The sequence below is a fragment of the Mustela nivalis genome, assembly GCF_964662115.1.
Source record: "Mustela nivalis genome assembly, chromosome: 1".
Lineage (NCBI taxonomy): Eukaryota > Metazoa > Chordata > Mammalia > Carnivora > Mustelidae > Mustela > Mustela nivalis.
Genome location: NC_139020.1, coordinates 102,733,938 through 102,749,834, shown reverse-complemented (window position 1 = coordinate 102,749,834; position 15,897 = coordinate 102,733,938).

Below are 15,897 nucleotides of genomic sequence, written 5' to 3'. Positions count from 1 at the left end.
GCAAGTCAGTCTTTGCCTCTTTTCACAAGTAGCCTGCTGTTCCCAGTCCTATTATTTCTTTCTTTTTTTAAAATTTAATTTAATTTTTTTCAGTGTTCTAAGATTCATTGTTTATGCACCACACCCAGTGCTCATGAAATACATGCCCTTCATAATACCCACCACCAAGCTCACCCAACCCCCTAGCCTCCTCCCCTCCAAAACCCTCAGTTTGTTTCTCAGAGTCCACAGTCTCTCCTGGTAGGTCTCCTCCAATTTTCCCCAACTCACTTCTCTCCATCTCCCCATGTCCTCCGTGTTATTCCTTAGGCTCTGCAAGTAAGTGAAACCATATGATAATTGACTCTCTCTCTGCTTGACTTATTTCACTCAGCATAAAATCCTCCAGTTCTGTCCATGCTGATGTAAAAGTTGGGTATTCATCCTTTCTGATGGAGGCATAAATATTCCATTGCATATATAGACCATATCTTCTTTATCCATTCATCCATTGAAGGGCATCCTGAACTGGAATTCCACTTTGTGGATGCCCACAATTTATTTTTAGTGGAATTTTGGTTTGTTTCCAGTTTTTTTGTGATCCCCAACAATGTAGCAGTGAGCATTTTTATGTACATGTCTTCATCTGTCTGGGTAATTGCTTATGTAGGGTGCCTTCCCAGAAGTAGAGTTGGTGGGTCAAAAGGCATATTCATCTTTACTCTGTGTCTTTCCTACATGTCCCTCTCCAACTCCAGCTCCATCACTGATCTCCTTATCCCCTCTGTCAAAAAATCTAAATTATGTACAATAATAATCTGATATAATAATAATATTAATAATCATATTTTCCTACCTTTCCCTTCTTAGGGTTGTTGTGAAGAACAAATGAATTTGGTGAAAAGCCTAAGTTAACTTTAACATACTATGTGGAATTTGGTATAATGTAAATTGTAATAACAGGATATGTGGTAATACATTTACCACATACAATCAAATGAATAATCTTGACCCTCTTAGGAGTTTGGAGAGACTAAATCCTCGGGAAGGGTTTTTGGGAAAGGCTCAGGTATTGTTCTGAAGTCATTCCACTCATGTAGACATCTATTCTGCGAGTGCTAATTCGAGGTTCTCCCCCAGCGGGACCTTCTCTAGCCTTATGCAACTCGGTTACAAAGGGACACACTCATGGTTTTCTCAAAGTTGGTGAACTTCCCTAAGTGGTTTTAGAAGCTCAAATTACAAACAGCTTCCTAATTGTCTTTGAAAACCACCCTTCCTATGAGTGTTGAGTTATTGCTGATTGAGTCTTATCCTTGGGTTTTACTGTGTCCTTGCTGACAAGTCCTGGATCCAAGGAAAATACAGAGAAATGCTCTGAAAGCAAACCTGTTCCTATCCATTAGAAAATGCCATTATTCAGTGGCTGCCATAGACTCAGGGAAACAATGTGATCCTTTCATAACTCTATTTCTCTAACAGTCCTCATTGTATCTGCCCTGTCCATGAATGGGTTCCACCATGCAGGAAGTGGCATGGCACAGTGAGCTTAAGAATATTCCTTATTTTTGTTCAGTTGGGTAATACCATGTGTCTAACTACAAAGCAAGAGGGAAGTAATGGTAACTCGTATCACAGTGAAGATGGTTCACTAATCTGATTAGCTCATCTGAACAAATTTTGCAATTGAAGCAATGTCATAAATTTCAACTGTGTGCCTTAAAGTCAAATTTTTCTGTAAGGACATTTTTGGAGTAATTATAAAATAAATAGGTAGAGCCTGTGATCCCTTTTCCTCAGAATATTTTGGTCTCTTTTATAAATGAAAACATTTCCAAGGTCACATATTTAGATCAAGCTCAAATCTGCCAGAGTCCAAAATTTAAGTTTTCTATCAAACTAGGTCAACTGCCAGATAAAACGTGTGCCTGCCTTCTGTGTAAAGTTCTAATTTGTAATACTTCAATGCTGCCCCCAAAGCAAACATTTTCTTCACAAATTGGCCATCTCAAGGGAAGTTTTTTTCTTTTTACTTCTCAACAGTCTCCATAAATTATATTAAATCATGGTCTGCTTATTAATAATCAGATCACATGAAAATGGTTAAGACGATTTTGAGCAAACTTGAAGAATGTTTTGGAATTATCTGACTTGATTCACAGGGTAATGGTGTATTTGAAATTTGCTTTGGGGGGGATTTCCAAAAGATATAGGCAGTGATTATCTGGATTAACTGAAACTGGGGCACCCAGGAAAAGCCTATGTGACTGCCAGCTGGCAGAGTCTAGGGGCAGAGGAAACACAGAGGACAAAGAAAACAGAGCAGGTGTCCTATAGTAGCCCCAATCCAGAAGTCACAAAAGAATACTTCCCCATGCAAGTGTGGCTTGTCACTGAACTTCTTCTGACGTGGGCAGCTCTGTGTGTTGTGGGCTGGGTGAGTTGCAGTTGGGATTTATTTACTTAAGGATGGTTAGCGATTCTATAATATCTCTCTTTATTTTATTAACGCACTCTAGGTTCTCTCTAGTTGCAAAACTTGGCTTCTCTATCTGAGGGTTTACTGGTTATTCCCTTAAACTTCTCTGATTCTTCTGATTATTAGGAGAATAGAAATAAATTAAAACAGCAGCTGGCATCATGCATGGCCATGCATTAGGAAATATTTATGGTTAATAGTCAGGGTGACTGTGTCCCACTGCAAGAAAGTCTCCCACTTAAATCTGTTGTCTGAGCCTAATTATGAATGGGACCCTCTTTCTCCTTCAGAGGTTTGTTCAATAAATTATATGGCCACCCTACCCATAGCTCATATGACTTTGCAGAACTTGAACTGAGTACTGAGCCCAGGCCTCTAAGTGTTCTGACCTTCAATGGCATGCTAGCTCCTGACTTCATCCTCTCCGTGAAGAGTTGCTCACTACGTGTTATGTAAGAGGTCCTTCCTCACAGCAGAACAAGCCAGTTAGAGAGCAACTTGATATTCCTGTGAGAACAGTCAGAATTTCTCCATCTTGAAGGCTCACATTTCCTTGGCCATGGCTGGTTCCTGAAAAGTCTTGAGTTTCCCACTATAGCCAACAGGGTGGGTGGGGCTTCTTCTCTGGGAAACATGGTATCCTCTTCATCCAACTACTCTCTCAGGCCTGATGTTGCTGCTCAGGCTTCTAGATAAAACCTTCTTGTCATTCAAGCCTTTGGACGTCAGAGCCAGCTCTGCCTGTTGTTTTCTCTACGAAGCCTTGCACGCTCCCGCCCTCGGGCTTACCTGTCTTCCAATGAGAAATTAGTCCATTGAGGGCAGACACCACTTACTGGAATCCTTTGTATCCCCTGCATCCTGCCCCTTGGTGATGCTCAGTAATTGTTTATTGATGATGCCAATTTTTGCAGACTAACTTTATCCCCCAGTTTCTAGTGCTGATGTAAAATGCCTAGGAAATAGCATTCTTTATTTTGCCAAAAGCTTACATATTCTGTACATCTCTCTTCTTTATCATACTTTAGTATAAAATGAATCAATACAAAGATTTCAAGTGTGAAACACTCTGAAAGCTTCTAAATAAGGAAGCTAATATGAAAACATTTATAAATAATTTGAAAATTATATTTATCTTGATTAGACAGAAGACAGGGGTGGTGTCTTTTGGAGGGCCACTGGCATAATGTATAGATGTTACTCAGAAAGGGAAGGAGGACTGAGAAAAAAGTCTTCTCCCCTTAACACTGAGTAGCTTTGTCTGCCATCTTGGCCAATTGCCACCTTGGAGTGCCCTCAGAGCCCTGAGGAGGTGGGACCCAGAATAAATACTTGCTTGTTAGTTCTTGGGGCCAAGGTCTGATCGTTTATTACTCATCTCTGTAGTAGCTGAAATGTGGCAGGTGTTCAATAATCTTTCCTTAAACAGGATGGTGGCAAGAAAGATCCATAGTTTTAGGCACCATCTGGGGATTATGAATACTAGAGGAGGCATTACAAATGGATTCTCTAGGAACACTTACTAGTTTATCTTGGGACTATAACATCTGGAAGCTATAACATCTGGAAGACCAGGCCCTAACCAGAAACTAGTTCTTATTCAGAGCATAGCAAGATTTTTATTTAACTGTTGTATGTAGATCCCTTGGGACCTACACCCGTTGGTCTTATTCCCTAACACATCCTGATCTAATAGACTTTGTTGCAGAAATACCAGGCCGTTACCCATACCACCAACTATCTTGTTGTTCTCTTTGCCTCATTACCCTTCCCCACCTAGAAAACTCTTCTTCAAGGCTCAGCCCAGGCACTGAGAATTCCGTCATCAACCCAACCTCCTTTGTGTTCCCATATCAACGTGGGCATAACTTGTGTCTTTTTATTGGAATTGCTTATTTTCTTTTTATCTTCCCCACATAGTAAACTCTGTAAGTCAAGAAACTTATGAGCTTCACCCTGGTGTCTCCAAAACCCAGCAGAGTTTTGAGCATAATTTAGGTGCTCAGTGAAAGTTTGTGCAACTGAAATGAGACAGTCTATGTACCGGTAAACATCACTCTGTATTAAAACTGTATGAATGAGGGGTCAAATATTACAATGACTTCGGTACTTTCCATCTTATCTTCTTTAAAAAGCTAGGGGCTAAATTTAAACTGCCCCTAGCTAGTATATTTATTTGTAATGAGACTGAGCATTTTCAGGGAAAGAAAAAGAAAAATTGACCTATGAGTTTGTTCTTTTCACCCAAAATAATCTTCTGGGAAGATGATACCTCAGCGTCGAGATCAAAGATAATTGTACCTCTCTTAGAAACCCCCAGGTTATTTTTAAGTAAAACAAAATGGGATGATTATAAAAGATTATGTTTGGAAATATAATTATTTCCTAACTTCTGAGCACATGCCTTGAGAGTGTTTCTTTGAATACATGCACTGACAAATATTCCATTAAAGGATAGACTTGTTTACAGCAAAAACATTTCAGTGCAACAAGGTTACCCACTTAACAATTTCTCATAGTATATTGTAATTATATAGTGTAATTAAAAATAATCTGATTACTAAAAAAAGCCACATGTAAGTTCTAATTATTCCCAAAGCATATATATTAAAAATGCCTAATTTAATGTAAAGTGGACCAAAGTTGGGATATCTCAACTCAACAATCTTTTTGGTGTATTCTTTTTTTTTTTTTAAGAATTTATTTATTTATTTGACAGAGATCACAAGTAGGCGGAGAGGCAGGCAGAGAGAGAGAGTGAAGAAAACAGGCTTCCCACTGAGGAGAGAGCCCGATGTGGGGCTTGACCCCAGGACCCTGGGATCATGACGCAAGCTGAAGGCAGAGGCTTTAACCCACTGAACCACCCAGGTGACCCTTTGGTGTATTCTTGAGAATGGGGCTGATAAGATATAATAAAGAAAAAGTTTGAAAATAAATACTGCCTTTTATTGCCTTACAGAAATATAAACAAATATATTTATACATCTGCACAGTACACCAGCCCCTGGCTAACTGCTGCTATGTGATATACCTTTGGTCATATTTCAGAAATTTCAAAGGGATAACTCACCTTTCATAGGAATAATTAGACAAGGCAGATGCCAATTATGCAGAGACATTGCAAGGATGATTATCTGTCATTTACCCATTATTACAAAGGGATCTCTTTCTAACAAATAGGTCAAGCTCTATTACTGTTAGGTCACAATCTCAAAGTAAAAATTCCAGTACTATGGAGGTACTCCAAAGAACTGTCCAGTATACCTATTAATCTGAAGCCATATCAGCTACATTCAAGGGTTCTGGAATAAAATACATAGACCGGATAAGTTTTGCTCTTATGTTGCCTTATGTGGTAACAGAATTGAAAGGATGGGAAAAAATCTAAGTTCATTTAATAACTATTTTCTGAAGATCCATAAACATGGTGCAGGACACAGAATGATATTGCATGGTTCCTGCCCTAAAGTAATTTAGGGACTAATTTGGAAGATGTGATTTAAGCATGAACAACAATTATAGAACAACAAGAGCAATCCATTTTGAAGAAATGTCATGGGAGATTAGAAGGTACCAAATAGGGGGTTTTAGAGCAGTGGAAAGGATCTGTCTTCCTGCCTAATTAGGGCTCGTTTCCAGGTCATAAATGTGACCTGGAAATGCAGGTTGCAGTATTCACTTGTGCTCTGTGGTCTTGACGAAAGCCCAGATTTCAGAGCAAAACATCGCTGACCTGTGCTGATAAGATGGACTGAGCGATGTCAAATGGAACTTGTGATTCCATTTTGATTCAAGGACCTCTTGGCTTGAATCAATGGCAAGAACTTGAATCTTCAGAAAAATTTCTCTGGTAAACTGACCGTGCACTCTACTGGTGGGGGGTTGGCGGGAGGGCCACCAAGCATGTAGTATGAGAGAATTAAGTTGAGAAAAATGCATATGAAGGTGAGGGTTTTTTTGTTTTGTTTTGTTTTTAAATCACTAAGTTTAGGAGAGAACTATGAAGAGAGAACTGTGAAGCTGCCTTGATTTCAAATATTTCCAAGAACATGCCACATGTGAAAACAAGCCTAAAATTCAGAGGGGTTGAGACCCTGGTGAAATTTCTAGATATACTTAATTTCTGTTGAAGCAAAATTCAGGAGAAATTCTCTTCATTTTGTCACTTTTATCTGAGGTATTCTAAAACACAGCATGAATTCAAATGTACAGTTTTCAACTTACACACACAAAAAATCAAAAATGAAAAGTTTTCTGGAGCTGCCATCTTCTTCTTACTTTTATTTATATAATTTATTTAGAAAATATTTAAATTCATGTCTTTTAAAAATTAAATGCCTTTACCCCATTTTTGAAGTGTGCTAAGCTGTAGTTTACATGCCTGAAGAACGTTGAGGGTATGGTGGAAATCTGTTCCTTTTGCTCTCCTAACATCGTTTTCCTCATTTATAAAATGATATTACTACTCTTTGAGGAACTGTCTTGTCCTTATTGTATGTGCTTCTGCAAGCCTACTAATCAGAGGGCACTGTCCCTCTTCTTTATGACAAAGATGAAGAGAAAGTGTTCCAGGCCTATTGAGAATGCCATTGTGCTGGCCACACTGAATGGTCAGTTAGAATCCTTCTCTTGGATTTTATAGATAAATTCTGCAGCAAGAAGCTCACTCTCTTCCTCTGGGGTCATTAAGGTGTAATGATATAATCCCAGCCTTCTGGCTCTAGTTGCAAAAGGATGCTCATTTTGCAGAAGAGAATGATACCAATAATCAAGAGAAAGAGGCAAAAAAAGCAGAGACAGATGAAGAGAAAAGAGAGTGAGTGTGAGCATGCATGCATGTAAGGGAAAAAGAACTCATGTCACCTTCTGAGTCCCTTGCAGTCTCTGAACCCAGCTTCATCCTTGAATTTCTCATCCAAGTGAACCATTTATTGAGTTGGGTCACTTTTCGGCTATACCAGAAAGAATCCAGCCTTATGCATAAGCTTAAAACTTCATATTGTTAATCCCATCCCTACAAAAAGGCGATAAAAATCATCTAATCATCTATCCATTCATTCATCCACCCATGTGTGCAATGAACATCTAATGAACACTTGCTATCCAAGCTCTGGGAAGGGCTCTTTGGATGATGTGCTAACATGACTAAGACAGGACCCCAACCCTCAAGGAATTTTCAGCCTAGAGGGGCACATATATATATGGGTCATTCACAAGAAAATGAGAGATTTGAAAAATACTGATGTGAGTACACACCCATAGACATACAGGATCAGTGCATCTGCATGAAAGTCAGAGAACTGGGCTGTGAAGTAATAAGCAGGGCTGTATAGGCAAAAATGGCTTGAAGAAGAAGCTGGAATATGTGAACAAATGTGTAATGCTTTGAAATTATCTGGTAATTCTGGAGACTGGTGAAGAGATTGTCACTGTGGTAGAAAGGTACACACAGAAAGTGAACTTAAGTTAATCCTAAAGGCAACAGAATAGAGGGTTTTTTTTTTTTTTTTTGAACTTCACATGTTGTTTTATCTTCTTTTGGGAAAAGCATGATTAACTTATTTTTAGGAAGCCAACTGTCGTGTCTGTGTGGAGGATGAATCAGAGCTGAGGAGAGTGGGTTAGAGAGACAATAGTCCAATCTTGATGGTGTGAGGTTCAGAGGCATTGTGGTCTTCAAGAGACATCTAAGCAATGGATGGGATTTGGTGCTGACTACAAAGGTGAGCAGAGCAAAGACTGACCACGAGATTTGTAACTTGAATTTCCAGGAGGTAGCGGAAGACATCAGTCAAGATCAGGATCATAGAGGGACGAACAGGGAGAAGATAGCGAATCATTTTTTGAACGTATTAATTTGTGGGCTGTGGAAGAGGTGATGTTTAATGGGGCACCTGTTAGCATGGATATAGAACTTAGAGTGTTTCAGCGACCAGAGATAGGGTTTCAGGAAGTTTTGAAAATGTAGAGGGTAATTAAAGCCCTGTGGGATGATTGAGATTATCCACAGCAGAGCTTTAAGACTGGGAAGAGTGTGCATCAAGAATTAGACTTCCTTGAATCACTATACTGAAACTAATATGATACTGTTATGTTAACTACATTGAAATTAAATTTAAAAACAATTAGAACTAAAAAAGTAGAAACTTAGATAAATAAATAGGATAATTTTAAATTGGGAAAATAAAAAAGAATGAGACTGCTTTGGGAAACATCAATATTTAGAAATAGGAAGAAGAGGAAATGCCAGTATTATAGAGAAAGGAAATGAGAATTGACACCCAACACATAAGAAGGGCTCCTCTGATATTTTTGAATAAATGAATGTATGCATGAGTAAGACACCAGGACTCTAGATATTAGGACAGAAAAGAATTTTGATAGTAAGGAGTGGATAGTCCCTCCCTGACATTTAAACATAAAATGGCAAATAAAATGGGAAAGAAAATTACAAATGATTAAAACCGATGTCCTATTTCAATGTTTCCCTGATATTTGCTTTATCTGCTAAGTCTGATAACTCTATAGTTTATAGATTAGACCTAAAGTTTGCCTGGGTGGAAAGAACCAGAATATGCCCCAGATATTCAAGGAAAGACCTCATTACTGAAAGCATGATGCTTCTGTATTGACGAACAGTCTCACTGTGTTCCAGGGGACTTCCTGCACTAGCTGTTTGTCATTGACATTCATGCCAGGGGTTCCCACTGAGTCAGTATCTGGAGGAGAGCACTAAAGCAAGTCTTAACATTAGGACTCCAATGGGGTTGCCATGGCATACTCCCACCACTTTTGGAAAAAGAAAGTGTTTGCTTTCTGGGTGTCAGGCTTCTTGATTTTGAGAATGTCTTTCTCTGTTCATTGGAGGAATAGCTGACATTTTCTTCATGCTACAAATTGGAGACAACCAGAAAAGAAAAAAGGTTCATTTTAGAAAAAGGAAAAAAAAAATCTTTTTACAGCATCTTTTATAAATGGTGACAATTGCACCTAGGTAATTATTCATTTAGTTTCAGAGGTTTCAGGAGATCAAACAGAGAGAGCATGATTCATGAAATTTAAATAGTAGCAGGTAAAGTCAGATCTGTGACAGGGAGCAGGAGGCTGCCACGCTGCAATTAGAGAGTTCTGGATCATGGGGTAGAGAAGGTGAAGCTAATTAAAATGGCTGAAACTTTAGGCCATGGCCTTGCTCGGGAGACCTTAAATATTCTTGAAATTTTGGTTGGCACTTTAAAAGATTAACCCACAAGGTTCTCCACCTCGTTCAAGTAAAAGTTGTCAGTAGGTCACAAACTGTGGATGTTGGGCACAAAAATCTTACAAAAACATGCACATTATGACCCACATAAGTCGATCAGAAAATAACTTGATAGGTCTTTCCCAAATAATGGCTAACACACATGTTGAACCTACCAGTTCACTGCTCTAAGTGCTTTGGTTGTTCATTTAATTCTTACAACAACTCTATGAAGAGGAGATCATTATTACCTTCATTTTGCAGATGGGGATATGAAAATTCAGGGAGTTAAGAAATTTGTCTGGGGCCATGCAAACAGCCAGTAAGCAGCATAAGCAGGGATTTGAACCCAGGTTTTTGAGCCAGAGTCTGAATGCCCAGAAGTCTGGGGATGGTGTCCATTATTTTCTGACTCAAGGGTTTCACGCAGGGAAAAGTGTCTTGTAAACTATAAACAGCATTTCAACAGAAGGAAAGAAACATGGAGAAGAAGACAAGGAGAGGAAGAGAAAAACTATTAAGATTAAAGAGAGAATGAATCACAGACTTGTACCCGGGGTCAAATAATACATTACATGTTAATTAAAAAAGAGATTAAAGGAGGAAGTAGACAAAGGAGAGGTAGAGAAAGAAGAGAAATAAGGAAATGGATCCAATAAAAAAAGGAAATAAAAGGTTGACACCTCCAGTGTACCAGCAACATGAAGGCTGGCTCATCTAGTTGTGTGTCTGGCTCTGTGCTTACTGTCCAGTTGGATTTTTTTGTTGTCTAACACACTCCTCACTCTGGCTAGGATTACACTCATGACTCGGGAATTATGCTGGTTCTGTCTAGTTCCCACTGTTCTGAATGTGTTCTCCTTCCCTCTGTCGGATTCCCTCCACAGACACTCATCTGCTCTGTCTTTCAAAACCCACTTCAAGTCCAGCCCATTGTAGCAAACCTCTGTAGACTACTCCAGCTTTTAGTGATTTTTGGACCAACTTGAAAACCAGAGAACTTTAGACTTTGACCATCTTTAGACATTCTCTAGTTCAAATTGTTCATTTTACAAATGAGAGAAACCTAGGTCTATGGAAGGGAAGTGGTTTGCCCAGGGCCTCCAGCTAGAAGTGATGGTGCCAGAACACATTCCAGTTTTCCTTTACTTCCCACAGCTACCCTGCATTGTTCAAGCTAATTGTTGGTACTTCTCTCTCCAACTGGACTGTCACCCTTATGAACCAGGGCCAGGTCTTCCTTCACTTTTGTGTTGTCTGCTTCATATAGCACAGTGTTGCACATAGTAGGTGCTCGGGAAACAATTGACTCAGTGTTAATGAACTTTCTCTTTGTATATAAGTAAACTATTTAGAAATAGTAAGTAAAGTTAAAAATACCATCAGCTCTACTCTAATGCAAATAAATATTTTCTGTAGCATCTCCCTAAGAGCAGTTATAATTCATACATATCAGAGATTATCTTCAATTTTAAAAAATAAATGTGTCTTTTAATAATAATCTAAATCAGTGCATCCTCATTAGCCTTTTTGTGTGTTCTTTTATGCAAACAGAAAACTTGTCTCTGAAGGCAGCAGGAAACCTATCTTGTGACAAAATTATGAATTTTCCTTTCTTGAGTTTCTCCACAAATGGTAAATAGTACATAGGAGTATCTTAAACCATGCCAACAAAGGCCTCATTAAACCTTTGCTGGCAATTGATGAAGATTAATGTGTGGGTATATTCACTGAACGAAGTGTGTCGATGGCTCTTACTTATTAAATATAACAAATTAAAAGGAAATAAATTGGTTTATTACCTTTAATTGAAGCATCCCCAATTGACCACATCATCAGGGTCAAAAATGACAACAGATATGAACTTTGGGCAAATATCATTTTATACTACACATTTATCAATTATCCCAACAGCAACATTAATAACAAGTAATAAAAAAAAGTAATAATCACATTCTTAAAGCATAACTAATAGTATTGTGAAAGCAGACATCATAGGAAGAGGCAAGAGAATGAAAGCCAGACCACAGGGACACAAAAAGACAAGAGCATATCCTTTAGTTCTAATGGAAATACGTATGCTGAAAGATTTCCAAAAGGGATGCAAAAATGAGAACAGGAAACCAACAGGCATTAAGTAACTCTTACAAGCCATGCTCTGTACTGTCCCTTTCACAAACACAACCTTGTTTAGTCCTCCCCAACCACCCACGCAGTAGACATTTTTCACTCTATTTTATATGTGAGGATACTAAAATTTTAAGAGGTGAAATTGTCTACGTTTGAAAATGGTGAGCCTGGATTCAAACCCAGATCTGTATGACTGCAAATATCATGGTGGACACTGCTGGCTCCTAGTCAACCTCCATCACCATTCTTCTTTGTTGTCAGGACAAAGATATCGAGCAGCTTTGTGTTTCAGGGGCACCTGGCCTTCCTACCAGCTCTAGACAGTCAGTCTTGCTGAGTCTAGTGACCTCTTGCCAGTGTTCAACTTAGGGGTTGACAATGACCCAATCCTGGCCAATCAAAGGGAAAGGGTGGTTGTTCTGGGGGCTTCTAGGAAGATTCTTCTTGCTCTTAAAGATACACCCACAGAAGAAGGACACTCTTTGGCCTTTGGATACTTTGTCACCTATAACCAAGAGAGATATAACTGACCTACTAACATTAAGAGGGAGAAAAGGTAGAGAGTGCCTGGGTCTGTGATTGTGCATTTAAATTGCTGAATTCGCTGGCCTGAAACTGCTCTAGATCTAGACTTCCTCTTATGTGGAATAATGCATTTTCCTCTTTGCTTAGGCTACTTTCAGCTTTGCAGCTTAAATGTGTTCCCAGATACACATTTCATGTCCTTTCAACAATGATGAGATTGAATTAAAAACAAAACAAACCGCTGCTTCCTGGGAGAGTTTATAGGCGAGTTGAAATTATCCAAGGTGTGTGAGAAAACAAGTGTCTCAAAGAAAGCAGCAAAGGACAACCAGACAGAAAATGATGAGCATGTTTACAGTGACTGCCTTGGGCCAAAGTCTTGATGCCAGCTGCGTGTTTCATCTCCACTGACACCTTCCTCTGAGAAGCTTGTGCCACTTAGGGCAGAGGGAGCCCTTTGTTTTAGGGAGGTTCTGATGAATGTGTTCTCTTGAGTCCTTTATTTCTCTTCACAGAAGGTAGCAGCCTTGTGGAATGGGTCCAGTCTTGCAGAAAGGAGTAAAAATTGGCCAAGCCACAAACATATCTTGCCATCCCTTCCTCCTGCCTGCCCATTCCATGGTCTGTGTGCATTGTCCAGATCACAGAGTAAATAAAATTGCAATTATGTGGATTGGTTCCTTAAAAACCAGTCTTGTGCATTCCTGATACTTGGCAAGACGGGTCCAGGTTCTTGCAGCCCTTTTAAGCAGAGTGGGTACTCCCTGGAGGTGCTGTGAAGGCACTCTGGGCATGTTCACAGAAAACAAATGATAAATGTGAGAGTTGCCTTGCCTTGTAGGTCCTTGTGGTTTTGGACCAAGGCCTAATTTCTGGGAATTAAGAGTATATATAGGTATAGGTATAAATACTTTGACATATAAACAAAGCAAAAGGACAGACTAAAAAAAAGGAAATAAACCAAAAAACAAAAACCAACCAACCAACCAGTGACCGCAGCATGGAATTAATGGAAAAGCATCAAGATGACATAGCCACTTAGACATGCGTGTGAATCCGGACTCTGTAACCTTAGGTAATTTATCCAGACCTTCTTACTTTAAGTTTTCTCATTTGTTTGTTGGAGGTAACAAGTACCGGTGTCGGAGGAGGGTTCTGAGGTGTGAAGGAGACATGATTACTGCACTTCCTAAACACTCACACCGTACCTCCTGCCCTAACCCAGGAGCTGGATTGTCTCAGTTAATGCTCACAGCCCTAAGAAGTAGATCTTGTCTTCCTTGGCCCACATTGCAAGTGCGGAAGTTGAGGTCTAGAAAAGGACAAATAGTTTTCTAGAAGCCACACGTTCCTGAGATGGAAAGAAGGGTTGAATGAGGATCACTGACCCTATTCACGCAGGCACTGACTGGGCACACAGCTGCTTGTTCCACCCTGCCCAGGCTCTCCCTTGGAGATCTTTCTTTCCCAAGTCACCCCAGCCTCGTTTGCAAGATTTCTGTGTGCTGACCCCTTCTAGTCATAACCTACTCCCTGGCACCTGCCAGAAGGTTTTCCTATTCATAATCTGGCCCCAAAATAAAGTTAATGGTGTCGGGCAAACTTTTGTATCCAAATTGAAGCCTTCTTTGATTTTGAAGGGATTTCTTCTTTCCGGTGAGATCATCAGTTATTTTAAGAGCTAACGTTGAAGCCGCTAATAGGAGAAGCCATTGAGACAAAGGCCTCTGCCCAAAGCAAAATTATCCAATTAGAGGCCATCAGTGTGCTGGGACGGGGGTGCTTTTTTGCTTTCTGGGTGGCCACACACCCTCCCCACCACTTCACAGACTCAACTCATCTTGTTCCTATCCCTCCTGCCTTCATATTCAATTAGTGGCTGCCAGGGAAAAGCCTGGAGCTGTTTGCTCTTCCCCTTCACCAACCTCAACCCACCCCAAAACTTGATAAGCTCCAGCCGGCAGCTTTGTGGCAGGTCCCTTGGGCTGAAGGATGCTGGGAGAAGTCAGAAGTAAAGTGACTTGCCCCTCTCAGCTCAGGGAGGTAGTAGGAAGCCAGATAGGGCTGCCTCGTGTGGCCTGGGTGCTTGTGTACAGGGTGGGAAATCCTGGCCGGGATGGTCTGGGGAGAGCCTGCCTGGAGACTAGGGTCTGAGAAGTATGTGGACATCCCTTTCAGGGAGTGTGTGGGACCAAGTTTAGGAGGATTGACCCCAGGAAATTCTTTCCCGCTGGCTTACCTGATGAGCTGTCCTAGTCGGCTGCAAATCCACTTGGGGTGAAGATTCCCACGCTGAAGGCTAATCATGCCGTCATCAGAATTTATATGATTTGCTGGTTCTGCAAAACCCTCTCTCTAACCGACCGCACATTTACAATGTGCAGTTCCTGGGCACCGTCTGCACGCCCTGAGCTGTGTCAAGCACTATTAACGTCTAGGGGCTTTACTCAAGGTGGATGCTTCCCATCATCTATACAGTGTAGATGTATCTCTGGGATTGATATGTTTTTACTTGTCTCTCTCTCTCTCCCTCCCTTTCTTTCTCCTTCTGTAACATTTGTTTTATCTTACTCCTACAGCTGTGGCTAGTTTCCACTGCTGTCACCCTTGTTCTTGAAAGATAACCTGACAGTAGAATAAGGTTTCTTTGAGTCCTGGGTATGATGGCATGACTGTGAGTCCTGGTTTCCTCTGATGACCCATTCCCATATCAGCCACAGAACAGGGGCCTCCAGGTCCTGCAGCTAAGGCTGATTCTTAGGTAAGCGGGTGCATGCAGCCCAAGGAGTCCCAGACATTGTGACCTGTAGCTGGGGGTGGGTCACACTGCATGACCAGCTTAATATTGCTCTCCCTGGAGTGGCTTCTCTAAACCTACTCCAGCCTGTCTCTTCTGCCCTCTCACGGTACCCTTTGTATTATGCTTACCTTTCCTTGTCCATCTCTCCAAACAGACATTGAGATCCTTGTGAGCAAAGGCTAGATGTTAAATATCTCTGTATCCCTAGTGCCTAGTACATTGTCTGCCAAATAATGAATGCCAATATAATATTTGTTGATTCAATAAATTAATGAGGTGGACCTGTGAATTCTCTCTGGAAAACATTAGTTCGGATCTCACTTCATTTTCTTTTCTTTGGGAAAAAATGCCCAGACTCTATCAATACATATATGATAAAAGTGATGGATAAAGCACAGTATAAAAGTGAGATATTAATGAATTTAAACTTAATTTTAATTAATTTTTTGAATTAATTCAAATCATCCCTAGGTACTTCATTTGGAAACTTTTTTTTTTAAAGATTTTATTTATTTATTTGACAGACAGAGATAACAAGTAGGTAGAGAAGCAGGCAGAGAGAGAGAGAGAGGAGGAAGCAGGCTCCCTGCTGAGCAGAGAGCCCGATGCCGGACTCCATCCCAGGACCCTGAGATCATGACCTGAGCTGAAGGCAGAAGCTTAACCCACTGAGCCACCCAGGCACCCCTCATTTGGAAACTATTAAAGGGATACATGCCCAACAGACTACCATACAAGAAA